A 22,229-nucleotide genomic window follows, 5' to 3' on the forward strand; every position below is an offset into this window, starting at 1 on the left:
TCCTATTTTTTGTGAGATTCTCACACGTATCTCATTACGGATTAAAACACCTTTTTTCATGAATTTGTAAATTGAACACATCTAGTACCAAACACATTAAGACATAACAACTTAATACCTGTCTATTATTATAAATTCTCTAAACAAAAGAGTTCACAGTGTTTTAAAATATTTTTTTAACTTTTAATTAAAATTAATCAATAAAGAATCGTAATAAGAGGAGATCCTGCGACATGGGCGTAATCCTTGACAAAGGGTTTTACAGCATGAAACGCGTTGGTGAGCGCTGTGACCGAAAAACCAGAGTGGTGACATCATCTGCAAAGCGCTGACGGGCAAACGAGCAGACAGACACCCAGGAGAACCAGCCGGAGAGGAGGGAGAGCAAAGAAACACTTTGGGTAGGCAGCTATAGGGAAAGCTAATTAGCGTCTCATCCTCACTGTTACCATAGGGCGGCTCCCACCGCCGGCATATAACAAAGGGCCTAATTCAGACCTGATCACTGTTGTGTGAAATCGCAAGGCGGGCGATTATCGAATAACTGCGCATGCGTACAGATCATAATGCGCAGGCGCGAGGCAAAACTGAAAAAATCCTGAATTTTTTTGATCACTGGGCGAACACAGGCCGATTGACAGGAAGGAGACGTTTCTGGGTGGTAACTGCCCGTTTTCTGGGAGCGTCAGGAAAAACGCAGGCGGTCCCAAGCGTTTTCAGGGAGAGTGTGTAACGTCAGCTCCGGCCCCGATCACCTGATTCTATAGCACTGTAGGAGTAGGTCCTGGGCTACGCACAGACTGGCATTTGCAAAGCTTTTCTCATGGCGTATGCAGACTTGCATGGGGGCGGTTTTTCACTCTGTGCAGCAACTATCTGATCGCAGACCTCTGCAAATGCGCAGAGGAGCGATCAGGTCTGAATTAGGCCCAAAAAAACGGAAATCCCACAAACTCTCTCAATGAAACACAAAAGAGCTAACCAACATTACTATTAACCCTTTACTTTACAGGTATTATCACAAGCACACCTTTTCAACATTTTTACATTATTATAATTTTTAAATAGAGCTGCTCTTTAACCATTAGCACGGTGTTTATTTATAGAGCAAGGGGAGAAGAGTGTGCTTTCCTGCTCTCGCCCCTGCTCCAGGATGCACTTCAGCTAAAAAGCAGAGCAAGGGGAGGAGAGTGTATTTTCCCACTCTCCTCCCTGCCCCAGGACACGCCCCAGCCAATCAGCAGCGCAACAGGGGGAGAGTGTAGCTTTCCCGTTCTCCCACCTGCTTCATTGAATACTGCGCGGGCTTGTCAAAATAAAGTCTCATACTACCCCTGGCTTCTTGCGGCATCAGATTAGAGATGGGAGCAGGCAGGCAGCTGCAACCTTGCAGATATCTCAGCAATGGGACACCTGTCAGTGACAGGAGCAGGGAGCAGGCAGACACAGACTCAGCAGGAGGGGAGGTTAAGAGTAAATGAAGAGAAATGAAGTCCTAAGGTGCAGATGTATTAAGCCTGGAGAAGGGATTAAACAGTGATAAGTGGAAAGTGATAATGCACCAGCCAATCAGCTCCTACCTGTCATTTTACAAACCTGTAATGATTGGCTGGTGAGTTGTCACCTTCCACTTATCACTGATTTATCCCTTCTTCAGGCTTAGGGGGTCATTCCGAGTTGATCGCTAGCTGCCATTGTTCGCTGCGTAGCGATCAGTAAAAAAAACGGTTAATCTGCGCATGCGTATGCACCGCAATGCGCACACGCGTCATACAGGTACAAAGTCCTTTGTGGTTTTGCACTGGTTCTAGCGACGGTTCCAAACGCACAGCCGAACGCAAGGAGATTGACAGGAAGAGGGCGTTTCTGGGTGGCAACTGACCGTTTTCTGGGAGTGTTTGGAAAAATGCAGGCGTGGCCGGGCGTTTGCTGGGTGGGTATCTGACGTCATTTCTGTGTCACTCGTCGCAGCAATCATCGCACTGGATAAGTAACTACAGCGCTGGTCTTGTTTTGCACAAAATGTGTTTGCTGGCGCTCTGCTGCACAGGTGTCCGAACTCCTGCAAAGCGAAAATACACTCCCCCGTGGGCGGCGACTATACGTTTGCACAGCTGCTAAAACCTGCCAGCGAGCGATCAACTCGGAATGACCCCCTTAATACATACGCATCAGTAAGTGAACTACAATGGTTAAAGAGAACGGGGGGAAAGTGTTTGATAACCAACGGCACACGAGGTACCATACCATCTGCATTATTTTTCTGGTATTGACCTGTTTATTATATTTTAGTTGTGAGAGTGATTATATAGCAAACCAAGGTTTTCCGCCATAAGAAGACAATGCGCATATTTATTGCTTAATCTTCACTGAAAAAAAGAACAGAAAAAATGCCTTGTTTTAAACAGAGAATAATTTCCCTTTAAATGGCAAATCATTGTGCACATTTTGTGGGCCTCTTGCGATGACTTTGACGTAAGGTCACTGTTGGATATCTGACACATGATAAGAAGTTAATTAACGAGAAGAATGGAACAATACAGCGAAATTACAGAGATTATCACAAGAAGACGCTATAAATAAAACGCTCCTAAAGAGTTTGCCGGAAACGTTTCACACCTTTTTTGTTTAATGCTATAATTGCTTAACAAGAATTATTAACCAGGACACGTGTTGATTTGTCATTTACAAAGCAGGAGTGGAAATAATTAACTCTGGTTTGCAATACAGGAACGCATTTCCAGGCGGGTTATAAAGGCATAATGGGCGCTGTTCTGTTATTTACATGGGATCAAAATATACCAAAAAATACCCATTCTTGTGATTATTGGAAAATAATAATACTTTTTTTTTTAAATATATAAAGTGCATGATATGGCGGGGTACTTTGCTATGATGGTGGAGAGAGATAAAGTACCACCAAATCAGCTTCTGTAATTTATCAATCCCAGACTGTCACATGGTATTTAGAAGCAGCAGGTGGCGTCATCCCATGACGCAGCATCGGATCATCTGCGACACCATTGATCAACTGCATTACCCATTCTGTCGTCCAAGTTGGCCCTTGCAGATACAACAAAGAGGCCGGGATATGTCTGCCTCCCGACGCAGACCCTGGCCTCATCCCTCCCCCACACCCGCAGGCCTCTGCTTTGGAAAATGGAGGCTGTCAGTCACTAACAGGCTGCTGCCGATCTGCGTCCCACGTCGCGGGTCTGTACTGCACATGCGCAAAGTACCAATCATCGGTAATTTGCGCCATGCGCAGCACATCTGCCCACATCTGAATTAGGCCTCCTGTGCAATAAATACCCTGGCTTTTACTAATGACATAATATTCCTGTTTTATTTTTATAAATAGCCATTTAAAGGGACCCAGCATATGTCTCAGACTCCCTACTCCTGCTCCAGCCTGCCCTCTTTCATTGTTCTTATTGGCGTCTACACATAATGGAACTTCCTCCCCGCAATGTGGTTATAACTAGTGATGAGCGGGGAGGAACCCCGAACCCCCCCGAACGTCACCTTTTTTACACGGGTCCGAGGCAGGTTAGAACCTTCCCGCCTTGCTCGGCTAACCCGAGCGCGCCCGAACGTCATCATCCCGCTGTCGGATTCTCGCGAGATTCGGATTCTATATAAGCAGCCGCGCGTCGCCGCCATTTGCACTCGTGCATTGGAGATGATAGGGAGAGGACGTGGCTGGCGTCCTCTCCGTTTATTGTTGAAGTTGATTGCTTAATTGTGGGGAGGATTGGGGAGCAGCTGTTAGGAGTACAGTGCAGAGTTTTGCTGATAAGTGACCACCAGTTTTTATCCGTTCTCTGCCTGAAAAAAACGCTCCATACCATATCTATGCTCAGTGTGCTGCATGATATATCTGTGCTGAGTGCTCACACTGCTTAATTGTGGGGACTGGGGAGCAGCTATAGCAGGAGTACAGTGCAGAGTTTTGCTGACAGTGACCACCAGTATACGTTGTCTGCCTGAAAAACACTCCATATCTGTGCTCAGTGTGCTGCTTTATTGTGGGGACTGGGGACCACCAGTATAATTAATATTATATAGGAGGAGTACAGTGCAGAGTGCACTGCTGTACCTACCTCTGTGTCGTCATCCATTAAGTATACTATCCATCTACATTCTATACCTGTGGTGCATTTTAGTTTTGCAGTTTGCTGACACAGTGTCCACCAGTATACTATATATACTATAGCAGTACGGTAGGCCACTGCTGTACCTACCTCTGTGTCGTCACTCGTCATCCATTAAGTATACTATCCATCTACATTCTATACCTGTGGTGCATTTTAGTTTTGCAGTTTGCTGACAGTGTCCACCAGTATACTATATATATACTTATAGCAATACGGTAGGCCACTGCTGTACCTACCTCTGTGTCGTCACTCGTCATCCATTAAGTATACTATCCATCTACATTCTATACCTGTGGTGCATTTTAGTTTTGCAGTTTGCTGACAGTGTCCCAGGGAGAGACTCACACCTCTAAGACCGACCATAAAACATGAAATGTACACCTAGAGAAGGGGATATAAAGAGAATCCGGTCACGTGATAAGAACCACGTGACCGGTAACCTTTCACCTAACCAATGGGACTGCCGAATCAGCCGATCATGTGACATGACATATCACATGATCAAGAGGCTATAGTTATAGTATTTAATATGATCTTTTAATAAATAAGAGTAAAAATACTCGTTTTTAGTGGATAGTTTATATATGAACTTATATGATTATTATGACTCTATTGTAAAGTTTTTATATTATTTTTAGGGATGATTTGCTTTGAGTGATTTTCTGAGTAAACAGGTGATGCTTATTGACTCAGGAAGGGTATAAATAGCATACTCAGTACTCATGGGATTTAAGCTCCTGAGGAAGCTGGATTGTACTTGTGCCAGTGAAACGCGTTGAGCTTTTCCTACATCTATCTGGACTCCACTTTCCAAACAGACTCACGGGACCTCTGTCATCCTCTGGCAAAAATTGGACTCTCCCTCCCATCACTGGATGAATCATAATCAAACCGGTTGGCCCACACCTACAGCTATAAATGGACTTGTCCTAATGCTGATGCCTACATTTCTGTGGATCCGGTAACTATCTGCAAAACACAGTGTTTATATCTTGGGAGATCGTCCTAGTCATAAGGATTTGACTCTGGTCATATAGGAAAGTGGCACACTGCACAATTAAGCCTATCCAGATAAGACGAATGCACTTTACCAACTAGTGATAATTGGGATATATTCCTTTTTTAATTGTTTTTATATGTAATGTTAATAAATTGTTTATAATTCTACATACAAAGCAAACCATCTCTTATCAATTTGTCAGCCAGCGTATACACATTTCTTTACTCCAGTTTACATTTTGAGGATTTGACCTTCCTCATACCTGCTGCTGTTGGTTGCGCACTTACATATCTTTCTTTTCTTGGTGTCGGTTGCGATGCCTGACCTTCCCAACACTGGACGGGAAGAGCTTGCGCCTTCCACCATTTGCACCTGCAAGTGCTGGAAGGAGCATCCGCAGTCCAGTTCCTGATAGTCAAATTGAAGATGTCACTGTTGAAGTACACCAGGATGAGGATATGGGTGTTGCTGGCGCTGGGGAGGAAATTGACAAGGAGGATTCTGATGGTGAGGTGGTTTGTTTAAGTCAGGCACCCGGGGAGACACCTGTTGTCCGTGGGAGGAATATGGCCATTGACATGCCTGGTGAAAATACCAAAAAAATCACCTCTTCGGTGTGGAATTATTTCAACACAAATGCGGACAACAGGTGTCAAGCCGTGTGTTGCCTTTGTCAAGCTGTAATAAGTAGGGTTAAGGACGTTAACCACCTCGGAACTTCCTCCCTTATACGTCACCTGCAGCGCATTCATCATAAGTCAGTGACAAGTTCAAAAACTTTGGGTGACAGCGGAAGCAGTCCACTGACCACTAAATCCCTTCCTCTTGTAACCAAGCTCCTGCAAACCACACCACCAACTCCCTCAGTGTCAATTTCCTCCTTACCCAGGAAAGCCAATAGTCCTGCAGGCCATGTCACTGTCAAGTCTGACGAGTCCTCTCCTGCCTGGGATTCCTCCGATGCATCCTTGAGTGTAACGCCTACTGCTGCTGGCGCTGCTGTTGTTGCTGCTGGGAGTCGATCGTCATCCAAGAGGGGAAGTCGGAAGACCACTTGTACTACTTCCAGTAAGCAATTGACTGTCCAACAGTCCTTTGCGAGGAAGATGAAATATCACAGCAGTCATCCTGCTGCAAAGCAGATAACTCAGGCCTTGGCAACCTGGGCGGTGAGAAACGTGGTTCCGGTATCCATCGTTAATTCAGAGGCAACTAGAGACTTGATTGAGGTACTGTGTTCCCGGTACCAAATACCATCTAGGTTCCATTTCTCTAGGCAGGCGATACCGAAAATGTACACAGACCTTAGAAAAAGACTCACCAGTGTCCTAAAAAATGCAGTTGTACCCAATGTCCACTTAACCACGGACATGTGGACAAGTGGAGCAGGGCTGACTCAGGACTATATGACTGTGACAGCCCACTGGGTAGATGTATTGCATCCCGCAGCAAGAACAGCAGCGGCGGCACCAGTAGCAGCATCTCGCAAACGCCAACTCGTTCCTAGGCAGGCTACGCTTTGTATCACCGTTTTCCAGAATAGGCACACAGCTGACAACCTCTTACGGCAACTGAGGAAGATCGTTGCAGAATGGCTTACCCCAATTGGACTCTCCTGGGGATTTGTGACATCGGACAACGCCAGCAATATTGTGCGTGCATTACATCTGGGCAAATTCCAGCACGTCCCATGTTTTGCACATACATTGAATTTGGTGGTGCAGAATTAATTAAAAAACGACAGGGGCGTGCAAGAGATGCTGTCGGTGGCCCGAAGAGTTGCGGGCCACTTTCGGCATTCAGGCACCGCGTACAGAAGACTGGAGCACCACCAAACATTCCTGAACCTGCCCTGCCATCATCTGAAGCAAGAGGTGATAACGAGGTGGAATTCAACCCTCTATATGCTTCAGAGGATGGAGGAGCAGCAAAAGGCCATTCAAGCCTATACATCTGCCCACGATATAGGCAAAGGAGGGGGAATGCACCTGACTCAAGCGCAGTGGAGAATGATTTCAACGTTGTGCAAGGTTCTGCAACCCTTTGAACTTGCCACACGTGAAGTCAGTTCAGACACTGCCAGCCTGAGTCAGGTCATTCCCCTCATCAGGCTTTTGCAGAAGAAGCTGGAGACATTGAAGGAGGAGCTAAAACAGAGCGATTCCGCTAGGCATGTGGGACTTGTGGATGGAGCCCTTAATTCGCTTAACAAGGATTCACGGGTGGTCAATCTGTTGAAATCAGAGCACTACATTTTGGCCACCGTGCTCGATCCTAGATTTAAAACCTACGTTGTATCTCTCTTTCCGGCAGACACAAGTCTGCAGAGGTTCAAAGACCTGCTGGTGAGAAAATTGTCAAGTCAAGCGGAACGTGACCCGTCAACATCTCCTCCTTCACATTCTCCCGCAACTGGGGGTGCGAGGAAAAGGCTAAGAATTCCGAGCCCACCCGCTGGCGGTGATGCAGGGCAGTCTGGAGCGAGTGCTGACATCTGGTCCGGACTGAAGGACCTGCCAATGATTACTGACATGTCGTCTACTGTCACTGCATATGATTCTCTCCCCATGGAAAGAATGGTGGAGGATTATATGAGTGACCGCATCCAAGTAGGCACGTCAGACAGTCCGTACGTATACTGGCAGGAAAAAGAGGCAATTTGGAGGCCCTTGCACAAACTGGCTTTATTCTACCTAAGTTGCCCTCCCTCCAGTGTGTACTCCGAAAGAGTGTTTAGTGCAGCCGCTCACCTTGTCAGCAATCGGCGTACGAGGTTACTTCCAGAAAATGTGGAGAAGATGATGTTCATCAAAATGAATTATAATCAATTCCTCAGTGGAGACATTCACCAGCAGCAATTGCCTCCAGAAAGTACACGGGACCTGAGATGGTGGATTCCAGTGGGGACGAATTAATAATCTGTGAGGAGGGGGATGTACACAGTGAAAGGGGTGAGGAATCGGAGGATGATGATGAGGTGGACATCTTGCCTCTGTAGAGCCAGTTTGTGCAAGGAGAGATTGATTGCTTCTTTTTTGGTGGGGGCACAAACCAACCAGTCATCATGTGCTGTTTGGGGACAATTTTTTGGAAGTGCCATCCTGTCTTGATTGACACTGCAATGCCACTCCTAGATAGGCCAGGTGTTTGTGTCGGCCACTTGTGTCGCTTAGCTTAGTCAAACAGCCGCCTTGGTGCGCCTCTTTTTTTCTTTGCATCATGTGCTGTTTGGGGACAATTTTTTGGAAGTGCCATCCTGTCTTGATTGACACTACAGTGCCACTCCTAGATGGGCCAGGTGTTTGTGTCGGCCACTTGTGTCGCTTAGCTTAGTCACACAGCCACCTTGGTGCGCCTCTTTTTTTCTTTGCATCATGTGCTGTTTGGGGACAATTTTTTGGAAGTGCCATCCTGTCTTGATTGGCACTGCAGTGCCACTCCTAGATGGGCCAGGTGTTTGTGTCGGACACTTGTGTCGCTTAGCTTAGTCACACAGCCACCTTGGTGCGCCTCTTTTTTTCTTTGCATCATGTGCTGTTTGGGGACAATTTTTTGGAAGTGCCATCCTGTCTTGATTGACACTGCAGTGCCACTCCTAGATGGGCCAGGTGTTTGTGTCGGCCACTTGTGTCGCTTAGCTTAGTCAAACAGCCACCTTGGTGCGCCTCTTTTTTTCTTTGCATCATGTGCTGTTTGGGGACAATTTTTTGGAAGTGCCATCCTGCCTGACACTGCAGAGCCATTCCTAGATGGGCCAGGTGTTTGTGTCGGCCACTTGTGTCTCTTAGCTTAGTCACACAGCCACCTTGGTGCGCCTCTTTTTTTCTTTGCATCATGTGCTGTTTGGGGACAATTTTTTGGAAGTGCCATCCTGTCTTGATTGACACTGCAGTGCCACTCCTAGATGGGCCAGGTGTTTGTGTCGGACACTTGTGTCACTTAGCTTAGTCAAACAGCCACCTTGGTGCGCCTCTTTTTTTCTTTGCATCATGTGCTGTTTGGGGACTATTTTTTAAATCGGCCATCCTGTCTGACACTGCAGTGCCACTCCTAGATGGGCCAGGTGTTTGTGTCGGCCACTTGGGTCGCTTAGCTTAGTCATCCAGCGACCTTGGTGCAAATTGTAGGACTAAAAATAATATTGTGAGGTGTGAGGTGTTCAGAATAGTCTGGAAATGAGTGGAAATTATGGTAATTGAGGTTAATAATACTATGGGATCAAAATGACCCCCGAATTCTATGATTTAAGCTGTTTTTTAGGGGTTTTTGAAAAAAACACCCGAATCCAAAACACACCCGAATCCGACAAAAAATTTTCGGTGAGGTTTTGCCAAAACTCGTCCGAATCCAAAACACGGCCGCGGAACCGAATCCAAAACCAAAACCCGAAAAATTTCCGGTGCACATCACTAGTTATAACATAGAAAGAAAAGAAGATCATTGTACAGCAATGTAGGTATATGGTGGAATATAAAAACTCACAGTATAAATGACAGAGGTAGGCGTTGGACAATCTTAGCACTGTTGTCCTATAGTGGTTGCTCAGCAGCGGAGAGTCCTCTTTACATCTGGGGGTTCAGTATCATGGTTCCAATACTCAAGAGATAAAAAAAAAGTGAAACGGCATGATTTATAACCTCAAAACTAGGGAGGCCAATCCCAGGCCATTTTTTCAATCCTCCTGCCCTGACTAGCCCAGATAACCCTAATCTGGTCGGGAGGGAGAGTGGACCATTTACTGTGAGGTCCGGCGGAAGGGCGGGCAGTGCAGGGCGATGGTGAGGTCCGGAGGGCGGGCGGCTGGCTGCGCAGTGTGACCTCTGACTTCACGTCATGCAGCGCACTGTGCACAGCCGTGAGGAGGGGGAGCTGAGCAGGGGGAGCTGGGCAGCGTCTGAGCATCCTGAGGACGATCAACGCTGCCCGGCATAGAAAAAACTAAAGTGGTGGCCAATCCTGAAATCCCGAGGATTGGAAGCTCCAATCCCGGGAATGGAAGCTCCAATCCCAGGATTGAATCCCGGCCAATTTTAGGCCAGAATTCTGGGATCCCGCCGATCCTGATCCCCTGATTGGCCATCCTACTCAAAACCTAGTGATGCATGCAGATGCTTCAAGCGGTAGCCCTCACCTTTAATGAATAATTATAGAACTATGGTCATTCATTTATCTACCCTTATGTCCGTCTGTGTGATGAAGAATACTCACTATAACCAGTCCATAAATCCAGAAATATAATGTCACAATAAATTAAAGGGCCCGCAACAGTTTAATATGTTTCTCTCATTTGCTCCTGCGAGCACTTATCACCATCACTCTGCTATCATACATTTTTTATACTAGACGGACTTTGTGCTAATAGGTACTTGCCTGCCTTATATAAATAACTGCCATATTAATGTATTATGTTATAATGCTGCATTTTCATTTTCCTGCATGTGATGGTATTGGCAGTGATCCAATCTAAAAACTTTGATAAATCCCCCCCAGTCTGGACATATCATTGCAATTCAGTTACAACTTCACTGATATTTAGTTATATCCTTTTGGGGTATTGACAACCTGCAGTGGAAACTTTTGTAACAGTTACACTCTAGGTGCAATTCAGCTACAACCTCATTGCTACTTTCAAGTACCAATAAGTCATATTGGATACTTTCCCATAGCTGGTACTCTGTTATTAATTTTTTCTCCTTTGTCTCTGCTTTGGCATTTCAGGCACCCTGTATTTAGGCAACTTTTTCCAATGATAATGTAATTACTCCAGTTCATTTTACTATTGCCGCATCTGGATTTAAACCCCATCAGACCTTTTACTATCTACTTAATTTTCTTTCAATCCTTATTTTCGTGGACTCTCACCAGTGATTCAGGGTCGAGTCCCTGTCTAACATTGGCAGCAGATCCATCTAATTTCCTCTATGTCTGGTATCTGTCCTGAATAACTTTGTAAATTCGTGAACTCTCATCAGTGATTCCAGAGCTTCGCAATATTGGTCATTTCCTCTACTATCATACCACACTGGAGACGCCCAAAACCGTCCGATCTCGGAAGCTAATCAGTGTTGGGCTGGGTTAGTACTCAAGTGGGTGACCATTGAGGAATACTCAGTGTAGTAGAGCTCATTGATTGAGCCCATATAGTGTCTAACACTGACAGCAGATTCACACTGCTCTCCAACTTCCACTCTTTGCCTGTCCCCCCTCCGCCCCCTCCGCTCTTATCTTCTCTGGCAGGAAACCTGACAGTGTCATACTACTCTTAAGTACTACCAGTATCCAGACTATATTACAGGGGAATGCTTAACAGTAATTGGCTTATTAGCACAATATACCACTGAATATATAACGTCTAGAATTTTCTCCCGTCAGCCAAAATCCAGTTTTTTCATTTCATATCAGCACATGGTGCTATTTCAAATATTTTGTTAATTATTTGACCATATTTATCTTCTTGATGAACCACTAATTGTCTTAATTGTGTAGTAATTATTTTGTTGAATTATAAAAATTTGTATTTTTATCTACTTTGACTATTTTCTATATTTATGTAAAGTAAAGAGTGCGCCCACAAAAGAGTCTTCTTCTCCTCCACATTGAATAAATTAAAGGGTCCAGTTAGCTAGAAAGATAAAAATAGAGCTCTTTTTTTAGGGAAATAAAATATTGTACAGTTTTGCCAAAACAATCATGGTTGTTTTAGGCAATATAATTAAATTCTAATAAACTACAACCTAGGCAAAATGTCTCAGCAAACAATTGATATCAAGTTAGAAAAAAAATACTGAAAAAAATTAAAATAAAATAAAAATATATTGATATCTTAAAAAAAAGGGATAATGGAATGACCAGCGAAATAATAGCAGCATTTTTCATGGACTACTTCCTCACATCTGCATTACAAAAGGATTTCTCAATTAACAATTATTGTCAAAAGGTAAACAGTGAAAAACACTGACGCACGTTTCGCCGGTAGCTTTCTTCAAGCAGCATTTAGCATTTCACATTACTAGCCCTAATTTATTGAAAAACTATGTGGACAAGCACCCAATAGACTAGGTGTTACCATGGAGAAAACAACAGAAAATAGAAAGAACATTCCCTACATATACGAAAAGCATACACACAGATAAGGCAAATAAATATTATGCGAAGGTTATTTGATGTCTGGTACTCAGTGGTTCGGATATTATAAATTTTAAGTCAGACTTCTTTTTATTATTACAATTTCACAATATTTTTGTTTTAAATATTTTTTTCTGACCACTAAACTTGTAAAACATTTTAGCTAAAAAAATTGAATTAAGGTTATATTTTCTTCAGTTTGTGTGCACCACACCAGGAATAGCTTGTCTTTCTCCTTTGCATATATATATTTAGCATGAGGGGCCAACCTGGCAAACACTGGTTTTAATTTTTGACTTTTGCTAGGACATTCCATGCACTTCCCCCCTGGCATTATAGATAACCCCCCAGGACCATAGCAGCTTGTGTATAAGCAATTTGTTTTTATGTTATGCCCTCATTTTATTCTTACTTGCCTTTGTTTCCTAGTGTAATAATAAGCTGCATATTCTTGAATAGTGGTATAGCTCCCCAAACTACCGACTCATACTTCACTCTCGAAATGGCTGCCTCAGTATTCACTCACAAAATGGTTGCCTCAGCCTTCACTTACAAAATGGCTGTCCTATGTTATCACTGTATGCTCTTTAACTTTGAAAGTAATTCAGACCTGATCACTAGGCTGCGTTTTCATACAGTAGGTGATCAGGTCTAAACTGCGCACGTGTATGCACCGAAATGTGCAGGCGCATCGCACGGGTACAAAGCGGATCGCCACTCAGCGATAGGTTTGTGCGAAGGATCCATTTGCATGGGCGATCGCAAGGAGATTGTTATGAGCCACGGCAGTGGCTCATTCCTGTTTTGCATTTTGATTATGTATTTTATGTTATTCTTTTGTTTCTGTTCCCCTTGGCTTTTATGGGATGTCCGGAGTTCACCCTTAAGGAGGGGTACTGTTATGAACCACAAGCAGTGGTTCATTCCTGTTCACTTTCTGTTCATGTATTTTATGTTATAGTTCTGTTGCAGGCCAGGACAGTGGCGTAACTACTGCCCCCGCAGTCCTCGCGGTGGCTTGGGGGCGAGGGGCTGCGGGGGCGCCACTGATTACAGCAGACTGACATGCGGACGAGCGCCCGCATGTCAGACTGCTTTCTCCTTCCCGCCGCCGCTTGTTGGAGGGACACGGACGGCACAGCGTGTGCCTCTCCTGTGTCCCTCCTGCATCATCTCCGGCGGCCGCGGGTCTAATAGGGGGAAGTGCCGTCCGTGAGCTCTAATTGGCTCACGGACGGCACTTCCCCCTATTAGACCCGCGGCCGCCGGAGATGATGCAGCAGGAGGGACACAGGAGAGGCACACGCTGTGCCGTCCGTGTCCCTCCAATAAGCGGCGGCGGCGGCGACGGCGGCACTGGGAGGAATATCTGGCACTGGGGGGGGGGATGTCTGGCACTGGGGCATATATGGCACTGGGGGGGAGATGTCTGGCACTAGGGGGGATATCTGGCACTGGGGCATATATGGCACTGGGGGGGGGGGATGTCTGGCACTGGGGGGGATATCTGGCACTGGGGTGGGGGATGTCTGGCACTGGGGCATATATGGCACTGGGGGGGGGGATGTCTGGCACTGGGGGGGGATATCTGGCACTGGGGCATATATGGCACTGGGGGGGAGATGTCTGGCACTAGGGGAAATCTGGCACTGGGGCATATATGGCACTGGGGGGGGGATATCTGGCACCGGGGGGGGGGGTTGTCTGGCACTGGGGGGGATATCTGGCACTGGGGGGGGGGTGTCTGGCACTGGGGCATATATGGCACTGGGGGGGGATGTCTGGCACTGGGGCATATATGGCACTGGGGGGGGATGTCTGGCACTGGGGGGGATATCTGGCACTGGGGGGGGATGTCTGGCACTGAGGCATATATGGCACTGGGGGGGGGATGTCTGGCACTGGGGGGGGGATGTCTGGCACTAGGGGGGATATCTGGCACTGGGGGAATATCTGGCACTGGGGGCATATGTGGCACTGGGGGGGAGTATATGGCACTGGCGGCATATCTGGCACGGGGGGAATATCTGGCACTGGGGGCATATGTGGCACTGGGGGGGAATATCTGGCACTGGGGGCATATGTGGCACTGGGGGGGGGGTATATGTGTACCTGGCACATGGGGGGGGCTATATTTGGCACCGGGGGCATGTGAGTACCTGGCACCGTGGGGGAATATCTGGCACTGGGGTCATATGTGGCACTGGGAGCACAGCCCTAGCAACAAGGACTACCTCCTAGCAACGAGCATGACACCCAGTGCATGAAACACCTGACAACGAGCATGACACCCAGTGCATGAAACACCTGGCAACGAGCATGACACCCAGTGCATGAAACCCCTGACAACGAGAAGGTAATTGAAAAGTAATTAGAAGCCTTACTGTAGGACTTAATGTGTAATGGGCATTACGGTGTGTGGCATAATGTATCACGGACATTGCGGTGTGTGTCATAATGTGTCACAGGCATTACGGTGTATGGTATACTATATAGCGGGCATTGTGATATGTGGTATAATGTCTCAGGGTCATTGCAGTGTGTGGCATAATGTATCACGGACATTGCGGTGTGTGTCATAATGTGTCAGGCATTACGGTGTGTGGTATACTATATCACGGGCATTGTGGTATGTGGTATAATGTCTCAGGGTCATTGCAGTGTGGCATAATACATAACGGGCATTGCGGTGTGTGGCATAGGGTATAACGGGCAGGGCATTGCGGTATGTGTCACAGGCATTACGGTGTATGGTATACTATATCACGGGCATTGTGGTATAATGTCTCAAGGTCATTGCGGTGTGTGTCATAATGTGTCACAGGCATTGTATGTGCTATAATGTATCAGGGGCATTGCAGTGTATAGCATAATGTATAACGGGCATTGCGATTCCTGTCATAATGTGTCGGGGGCATTACGGTGTGTGGCATAATGTGTCACAGGCATTACGGTGTGTGGCATAATGTGTCACAGGCATTACGGTGTGTGGCATAATGTGTCGGGGGCATTATTGTGTGTGGAATAATGTCTAAGGGCCATTGCAGTATGTGGCATAATGTATACTGGGCATTACTATAAGGAGGAAAAATGACAAATAATGTAAGGGGCATGAATCAGGATTATTTTTCTTTCCTGTGGTGGCCAACGTATGGGCGTGCAGGTTGCAAAACTGGGGTATAAGGTAGTCTTTTCCTGCAATACCACGCCCCTTTATGAGAAACCACGCCCATTCCAACAAAACCACGCCCCTTTTTTTGCAGCGCGCGCCTTCGGCGCGCGCATATTTATCCCTTTCTTGCTCCCAATTATGCGGCGGGGGGGGGGGGGGGCGCCAAAGAATTTTTTGGCTTGGGGGAGAAAAATTTCTAGTTACGCCACTGGGCCAGGATTTCCATTGTATGGGTTTAGAAGACTCTTATTGTCCGCCGGTGGTGAGTCTGTGTAATTGCAGCCTGTTTCTATGTGTTAAGCCTCACCTGTCTGATATTTGATCATTATGTGGTGAGTCTCTGTACTGCAATCTGGCTCTTGTCTGTGTTACTCTCAGCTGCAGGAATTTGGCCATTACAGTGTGCCTGGCCTCCAGCCATCCTGATTGGGGCGTGTTCCCTTATTACTAGAGATGAGCGGGTTCGGTTCCTCGGAATCCGAACCCCCCCGAACTTCACCCATTTTACACGGGTCCGAGGCAGACTCGGATCCTCCCGCATTGCTCAGTTAACCCGAGCGCGCCCGAACGTCATCATCCCGCTGTCGGATTCTCGCGAGATTCATACTCTATATAAGGAGCCGCGCGTCACCGCCATTTTCACTCGTGCATTGGAGATGATAGTGAGAGGACGTGGCTGGCGTTCTCTCAGTTTCTGTGTTCAGTGTGCTGCAAATATCTGTGCTCAGTGTGCTGCAAATATCTACGTTCTCTGCCTGAAAAATGCTCCATATCTGTGCTCAGTGTGCTGCAAATATCTGTGCTGCTCAGTATGCTTTATTGTGGGGACTGGGGACCACCAGTATTATATAGGAGTAGTACAGTGCAGAGTTTTGCTGACCAGTGACCACCAGTATTATACGTTCTCTGCCTGAAAAATGCTCCATATCTGTGCTGCATTGTATTTGTAGTATATAGTAGTAGGACAGTGCATAATTTTGCTGACCACCAGTATATAATATATAGCAGTACGGTACAGTAGGCCACTGCTCTACCTACCTCTGTGTTGCCAAGTATACTATCCATCCATACCTGTGGTGCATTTAAGTTGTGCGCAGTATATATATAGTAGTAGGACAGTGCATAATTTTGCTGACTACCAGTATATAATATATAGTAGTACGGTACAGTAGGCCACTGCTCTACCTACCTCTGTGTCGTCAAGTATACTATCCATCCGTACCTGTGGTGCATTTAAGTTGTGCGCAGTATATATATAGTAGTAAGACAGTGCATAATTGTGCTGACCACCAGTATATAATATATAGCAGTACGGTACAGTAGTCCACTGCTCTACCTCTGTGTCGTCAAGTATACTACAAAAGTTCAGTAAAATGACCCAAAAATCAAAATTAAAAGCGTCTGATGAGAAGCGTAAACTTGCCAATATGCCATTTACGACACGCAGTGGCAAGGAACGGCTGAGGCCCTGGCCTATGTTCATGGCTAGTGGTTCAGATTCACATGAGGATGGAAGCACTCATCCTCTCGCTAGAAAACTGCAGTGCCACTCCTAGATGGGCCAGGTGTTTGTGTCGGCCACTTGGGTCGCTTAGCTTAGCCATCCAGCGACCTTGGTGCACCTCTTTTTTTCTTTGCATCATGTGCTATTTGGGGACTATTTTTTAAATCTGCCATCCTGTCTGACACTGCAGTACCACTCCTAGATGGGCCAGGTGTTTGTGTCAGCCACTTGGGTTGCTTAGCTTAGCCACACAGCTACCTCATTGCACCTCTTTTTTTCTTTGCATCATGTGCTGTTTGGAGACTGTTTTCTAAATCTGCCATCCTGTCTGACACTGCAGTGCCACTCCTAGATGGGCCAGGTGTTTGTGTCGGCCACTTGGGTCGCTTAGCTTAGCCATCCAGCGACCTTGGTGCACCTCTTTTTTTCTTTGCATCATGTGCTGTTTGGGGACTATTTTTTGAAGTGCCATCCTGTTTTACACTGAAGTGCCACTCCTAGATGGGCCAGGTGTTTCTGTCGGCCACTTAGCTTAGTCACACAGCGACCTCGGTGCAAATTTTATGACTAAAAATAATATTGTGAGGTGTTCAGAATAGACTGGAAATGAGTGGAAATGACAGTTATTGAGGTTAATAATACTATGGGATCAAAATGACACCCAAATTATATGATTTAAGCTGTTTTTGAGGGGTTTTTGTAAAAAAAAAACCAAATCCAAAACACACCCGAATCCGACAAAAAATTTTCAGGGAGGTTTTGCCAAAACGCGTCCGAATCCAAAACACGGCCGCGGAACCGAATCCAAAACCAAAACACAAAACCCGAAAAATGTCCGGTGCACATCTCTACTTATTACCCATCTAGCTCTGCAGTTCTGGGCTGGTGATAGACGTTCTGTTAACATACCTGTATGTTCCTGTGGAGTTTGTATCCAGTGTCCGGAGTATTCCAGATTGCAGCCAGTCTGTTCCTGAGTCCTGTGTCACAGTTTCTGGAGCTTGGTCCTGGGAATCTGTTCCAGCCTTCTGGTCCAGTGATCCTGAACCTTCAGCCTTAGAGTCCTCTTTCCTTCAGCGTGCACCTTTACCGGTGTTGTGAGTAGCGGCTTTTGCCGCACTGTTTGGCTGAAGTTTTATATTCTTTATTTGTGTTTGCTTTGGTGTTTTTCTGTGGAGGTTTCCGCTTTACGCTGTCCTCGATGTTATACGACAAGTGTCGTGTTTGGCGTCAGGACAGCGTCGCCTTTGTTACTGTTTGTCTTGGCGGCCGTGCAGCACATGCTTTTGTTACTGTTTGTTTTGGCGGTCACGCCGCACATACCTTTTGTTAGAGTTCTGTAGTAGACCCTAACTCAGTGTTTCTGTTCAGTTAGAGGTTCCCCTTGTTCTCGCCCCGTCTCAGTTTACGCCTTGTCTCCAACTAAGACCGGGGGGCATCGGAGTTGGGCAGACTTAATCCGCACTTCAAACGCGGCTGCCGTGGGCCCAAGCAAACATAGTCTCGCAGGCGTAGACTGACCACGTGGGTGAGACAACAAAGTCAGGGGTTCCGTAGGGGTTGCTGCTGAACTCTGTTCTAGCCGCTGCATTACGTTCCTGTACTCGGAGCTTATCCACCCTGTCTCTGGAGTACCAAGTACAGTGAACGTAACAGAGAGTGACAGAAAGAGGGCGTTTGTGGGTGGCAACTGACCGTTTTCTGGGAGTGTTTGAAAAAACGCAGGCGTGTCCAAGCATTTGCAGGGCGGGTGTCTGACGTCAATTCCGGTCCCGGACAGGCTGAAGCGATCGCAGCGGCTGAGTAAGTCCTGGGCTGCGCAGAGATTGCACAAGATCTGTTTGTACCGCTCTGCTACACATGCGGTCGCACACTTGCACAGCTAAAATACACCCCCCTGTAGGCGGCGACTATCTGATCGCAGCGCTGCAAAAATCTCCTGCTAGCGATCAGGTCTGAATTAGGCCCTTACTTCCTTCAGAATGACACGTTGCCTCCCATTAATAACAATACAGCATTACTAATATTGTCACATCCTATTTAGTCTGTAATGTTCATTTAATTTCCCCAAAGAACAAGAGCAGAGAAATTATACATTTCATCACTGTGAGAGCAGCCCCACTTGTCTGTCAGGAAATGTAATTAATAGGTTTGTAATTTCCCAGGTTTCATCTCTTGCAGCAATAATACTGATTCAGGTGGATGGAAATAAACACACAGGGAAGGCAGAAGTGTACTATTCACTCCTCCGAGCGGGAGCAATTATGTATATCACAATTTGAGGAGAGTACATTATGATTCTCATGGATACTGAGCATTGTGTGTGTGTGTGCGTGCGTGCGTGCGTGCGCGCATGTGTGTGTGCAGGGGCGGATTGGGAAAAAAAAGCGGCCCTGGAAAAAATTGTACTAGTGGCCCCACATGGGCAGCACCAGAGGTGTAAGGTCGTCCCATGGGCCATGGCAGCAGCACCCTCCCCCCAAGACTTTCCAGATAGTGGGCATGTCCAGCATCAAGGGGGAAGTTAAAAAGAAATACAATTAAATATTATGAGCACATTATATGATACACCTTCAGAATTTAGGAAACTATTTAATTCTTTAGAAAGATATATTTTCTTGCTTATTACACCAACCGTATCCCAATCACTATTCACTCAATCTTATATGTCAGCCAAGCAGGGAGACAGAACATACACTAGATCATCTGCAATCACAGGCTAAGTGGCAAAGTCATTTTCATATATGCAAATTGTTTTGCATCATATTCATTATGTCTATAAAAAGGACCACATGTCCTCAAACTAAACAGGCCCCACAGGTGCGTCGGCCCACCGGGAATCTTCCCTGTAAACCCTATGGCCAATCCGCCTCTGTGTGTGTGTGTGTGTGTGTGTGTGTGTGTGTGTGTGTGTGTGTGTAAGAGTGGAGGGGGTGATTTAAAGAAAACCGGTTGCAGAACGGTCTCTGACATGCTACAGATAATTATTATTATGAAACTGGTAGCTTCCAGGATTGAGTGAAAGGTGCAGAACAATTCCCTTGTGAATTATGTCATTTAGAGAACCTGGGAACTGGGAATGTGATAAAAGGGGTTATAGATGGACTGAGTATATAATTGTGCAAAAGGATATAGGACAATGAGCAGGACGGGATGAGTGCGGTCACGTGGCCGAAGCCGGAATCACCACTCAGGAGTCCAGCGCCGGAACACTGACAGCCGATCCCGAAGGTAATTATTGGGGTTCGCCTTAGGGATAGGACTTAGGTATGAGGGGGGTGGTTAGCCCTAGCTACCACCCTGGAGGGTTACAATTAGGGTAGGTTACGGGGAAAGGTAAAAATACTTGCCCCCTCTGATGTCGGGATCATCAATGCTGAGATGCCGCTGTTGGTCATGTGACCACCGGGGTGCCATACCGAAGCCAGCAGGACCTGGCAGCAAAGGTATAATGTTATTCTGAATGGTCTCCAAGATGAACCCGTGCACATCATACCTCCCACATATCACTAGACCTAGGCACGATCTACAAGACTGTCACACCGTCCCGACTCCCGACACTCAGAACTCTAGTCCCACCTGTTGGAACTGCTGGGGGCTGGGTCCTGACCTGCTGTGGAAAGGTGTCACTGGTGAACATGGGGGATATGGCTGGTTGTGAGTGGCCTAATGCCTCAGGAGCTTAGGCACACCCTAACATGGGGCCTGGTTCAGAGGCACATCCCTATGCTGTCTCAGGCTGGGCGCCTCTCCGAAGATGCTGGGACCTCTCCAGCGGCCAACCCATAAAAGTAGCACTGAAGTCTGCTGCAATTGCGCCAGGTGCATGGGACTAGATGTGGACACAGTGTTAATTACGTCAATGAAAATTTAGACTAAAACGATTCATGACAAAGGTTTTTTTCATGACTAAATTATAACAAAAACAGGAAATTCTTAATAACGAAAATGATGACGAAATATTAGTCCATGATGCCCTGACGAACAATGACGAGACGAAAAAGCGGTGTCTATTTTGTTTGGACGCTGCCGGCCCCGCCCGCAGGTCTCGCGATAGTAACTACCCAGGAAGCACTGCAGGATGCTGTATGTGGGATACGGGACTCATGGCGTGGTGTGGTGCGACTGGAGTAGAGTTTAGACTCGGAGTGGGGAAGAGTGAGTCACTGTGTGGTGGTCACACTGCAGTGTCACCTTCACTGTGACCGGACAGACAGACAGCACAGGCGCCAGAGCACTGACCGGGAATCGGTAAGTACGATAGAAGGACTCAGAGGAGAAGCTTTTATATATATATATATATATATATATATATACGAAAACAGGGATTGATATTGCGCCACTTGTGATATACAGATATGTTGTACAACTGGCAACCTAAAAAAACACTCCCCTCTATTGTTAATGGGGCGTCTGCTGAATCCCTCAAAAAATACAGGGGTGGTAAAGCCCTGAAACAATGTGGAAGGAAGGGGGGATGAGGGATATATAGCGACTATAGTGTTAAATGAAAATATACAGTTGCCAATTCTAAAATAACTATTTATTAACATAAATTGCACGTAAAAAGAAGCACATATAAAAAATGGGACAATAACACATACACAGCTGGACTAAAAACACTTAAATGAAATCTTAAAACTACAATAAAAGCAAGTGAAATGGATTTTTCCTTATCTTAGGTGAGGTAGGTACAGGATTTCCCCAACGCGTTTCGTCTCAACAGACTTCTTCAACGGGTCAAAAGAAGTCTGTTGAGACGAAACGCGTTGGGGAAATCCTGTACCTACCTCACCTAAGATAAGGAAAAATCCATTTTACTTGCTTTTATTGTAGTTTTAAGATTTCATTTAAGTGTTTTTAGTCCAGCTGTGTATGTGTTATTGTCCCATTTTTTATATGTGCTTCTTTTTACGTGCAATTTATGTTAATAAATAGTTATTTTAGAATTGGCAACTGTATATTTTCATTTAACACTATAGTCGCTATATATCCCTCATCCCCCTTCCTTCCACATATATATATATATATATATATATACACAGTGGGGCAAGAAAGTATTTGGACAGCCACCGATTGTGCAGGTTGACACACTTAAAAAGATGAGAGATGTGTGTAATTTCCATCATAGATACACTTCAACTGTGAGAGACAGACTCTGGAAAAAAAAAACCAAGAAATCACATTGTATGATTTTTAAACAATTTACTTGTATATTCTTGTGGAAAATAATTATTTGGACACCTACCAAGCAGCAAGATTTCTGTCTCT

General features: G+C 45.9%; 1 pseudogene; it reads left to right on the forward strand.

The window, feature by feature from the left end:
• The first annotated feature begins 11,161 nt into the window (after positions 1–11,161).
• On the forward strand, positions 11,162–11,280 carry LOC134971263 (5S ribosomal RNA; annotated as a pseudogene).
• The last annotated feature ends 10,949 nt before the right edge of the window (positions 11,281–22,229 follow it).

This window comes from Pseudophryne corroboree, chromosome 11, assembly GCF_028390025.1.
Source record: "Pseudophryne corroboree isolate aPseCor3 chromosome 11, aPseCor3.hap2, whole genome shotgun sequence".
Classification (NCBI taxonomy): domain Eukaryota; kingdom Metazoa; phylum Chordata; class Amphibia; order Anura; family Myobatrachidae; genus Pseudophryne; species Pseudophryne corroboree.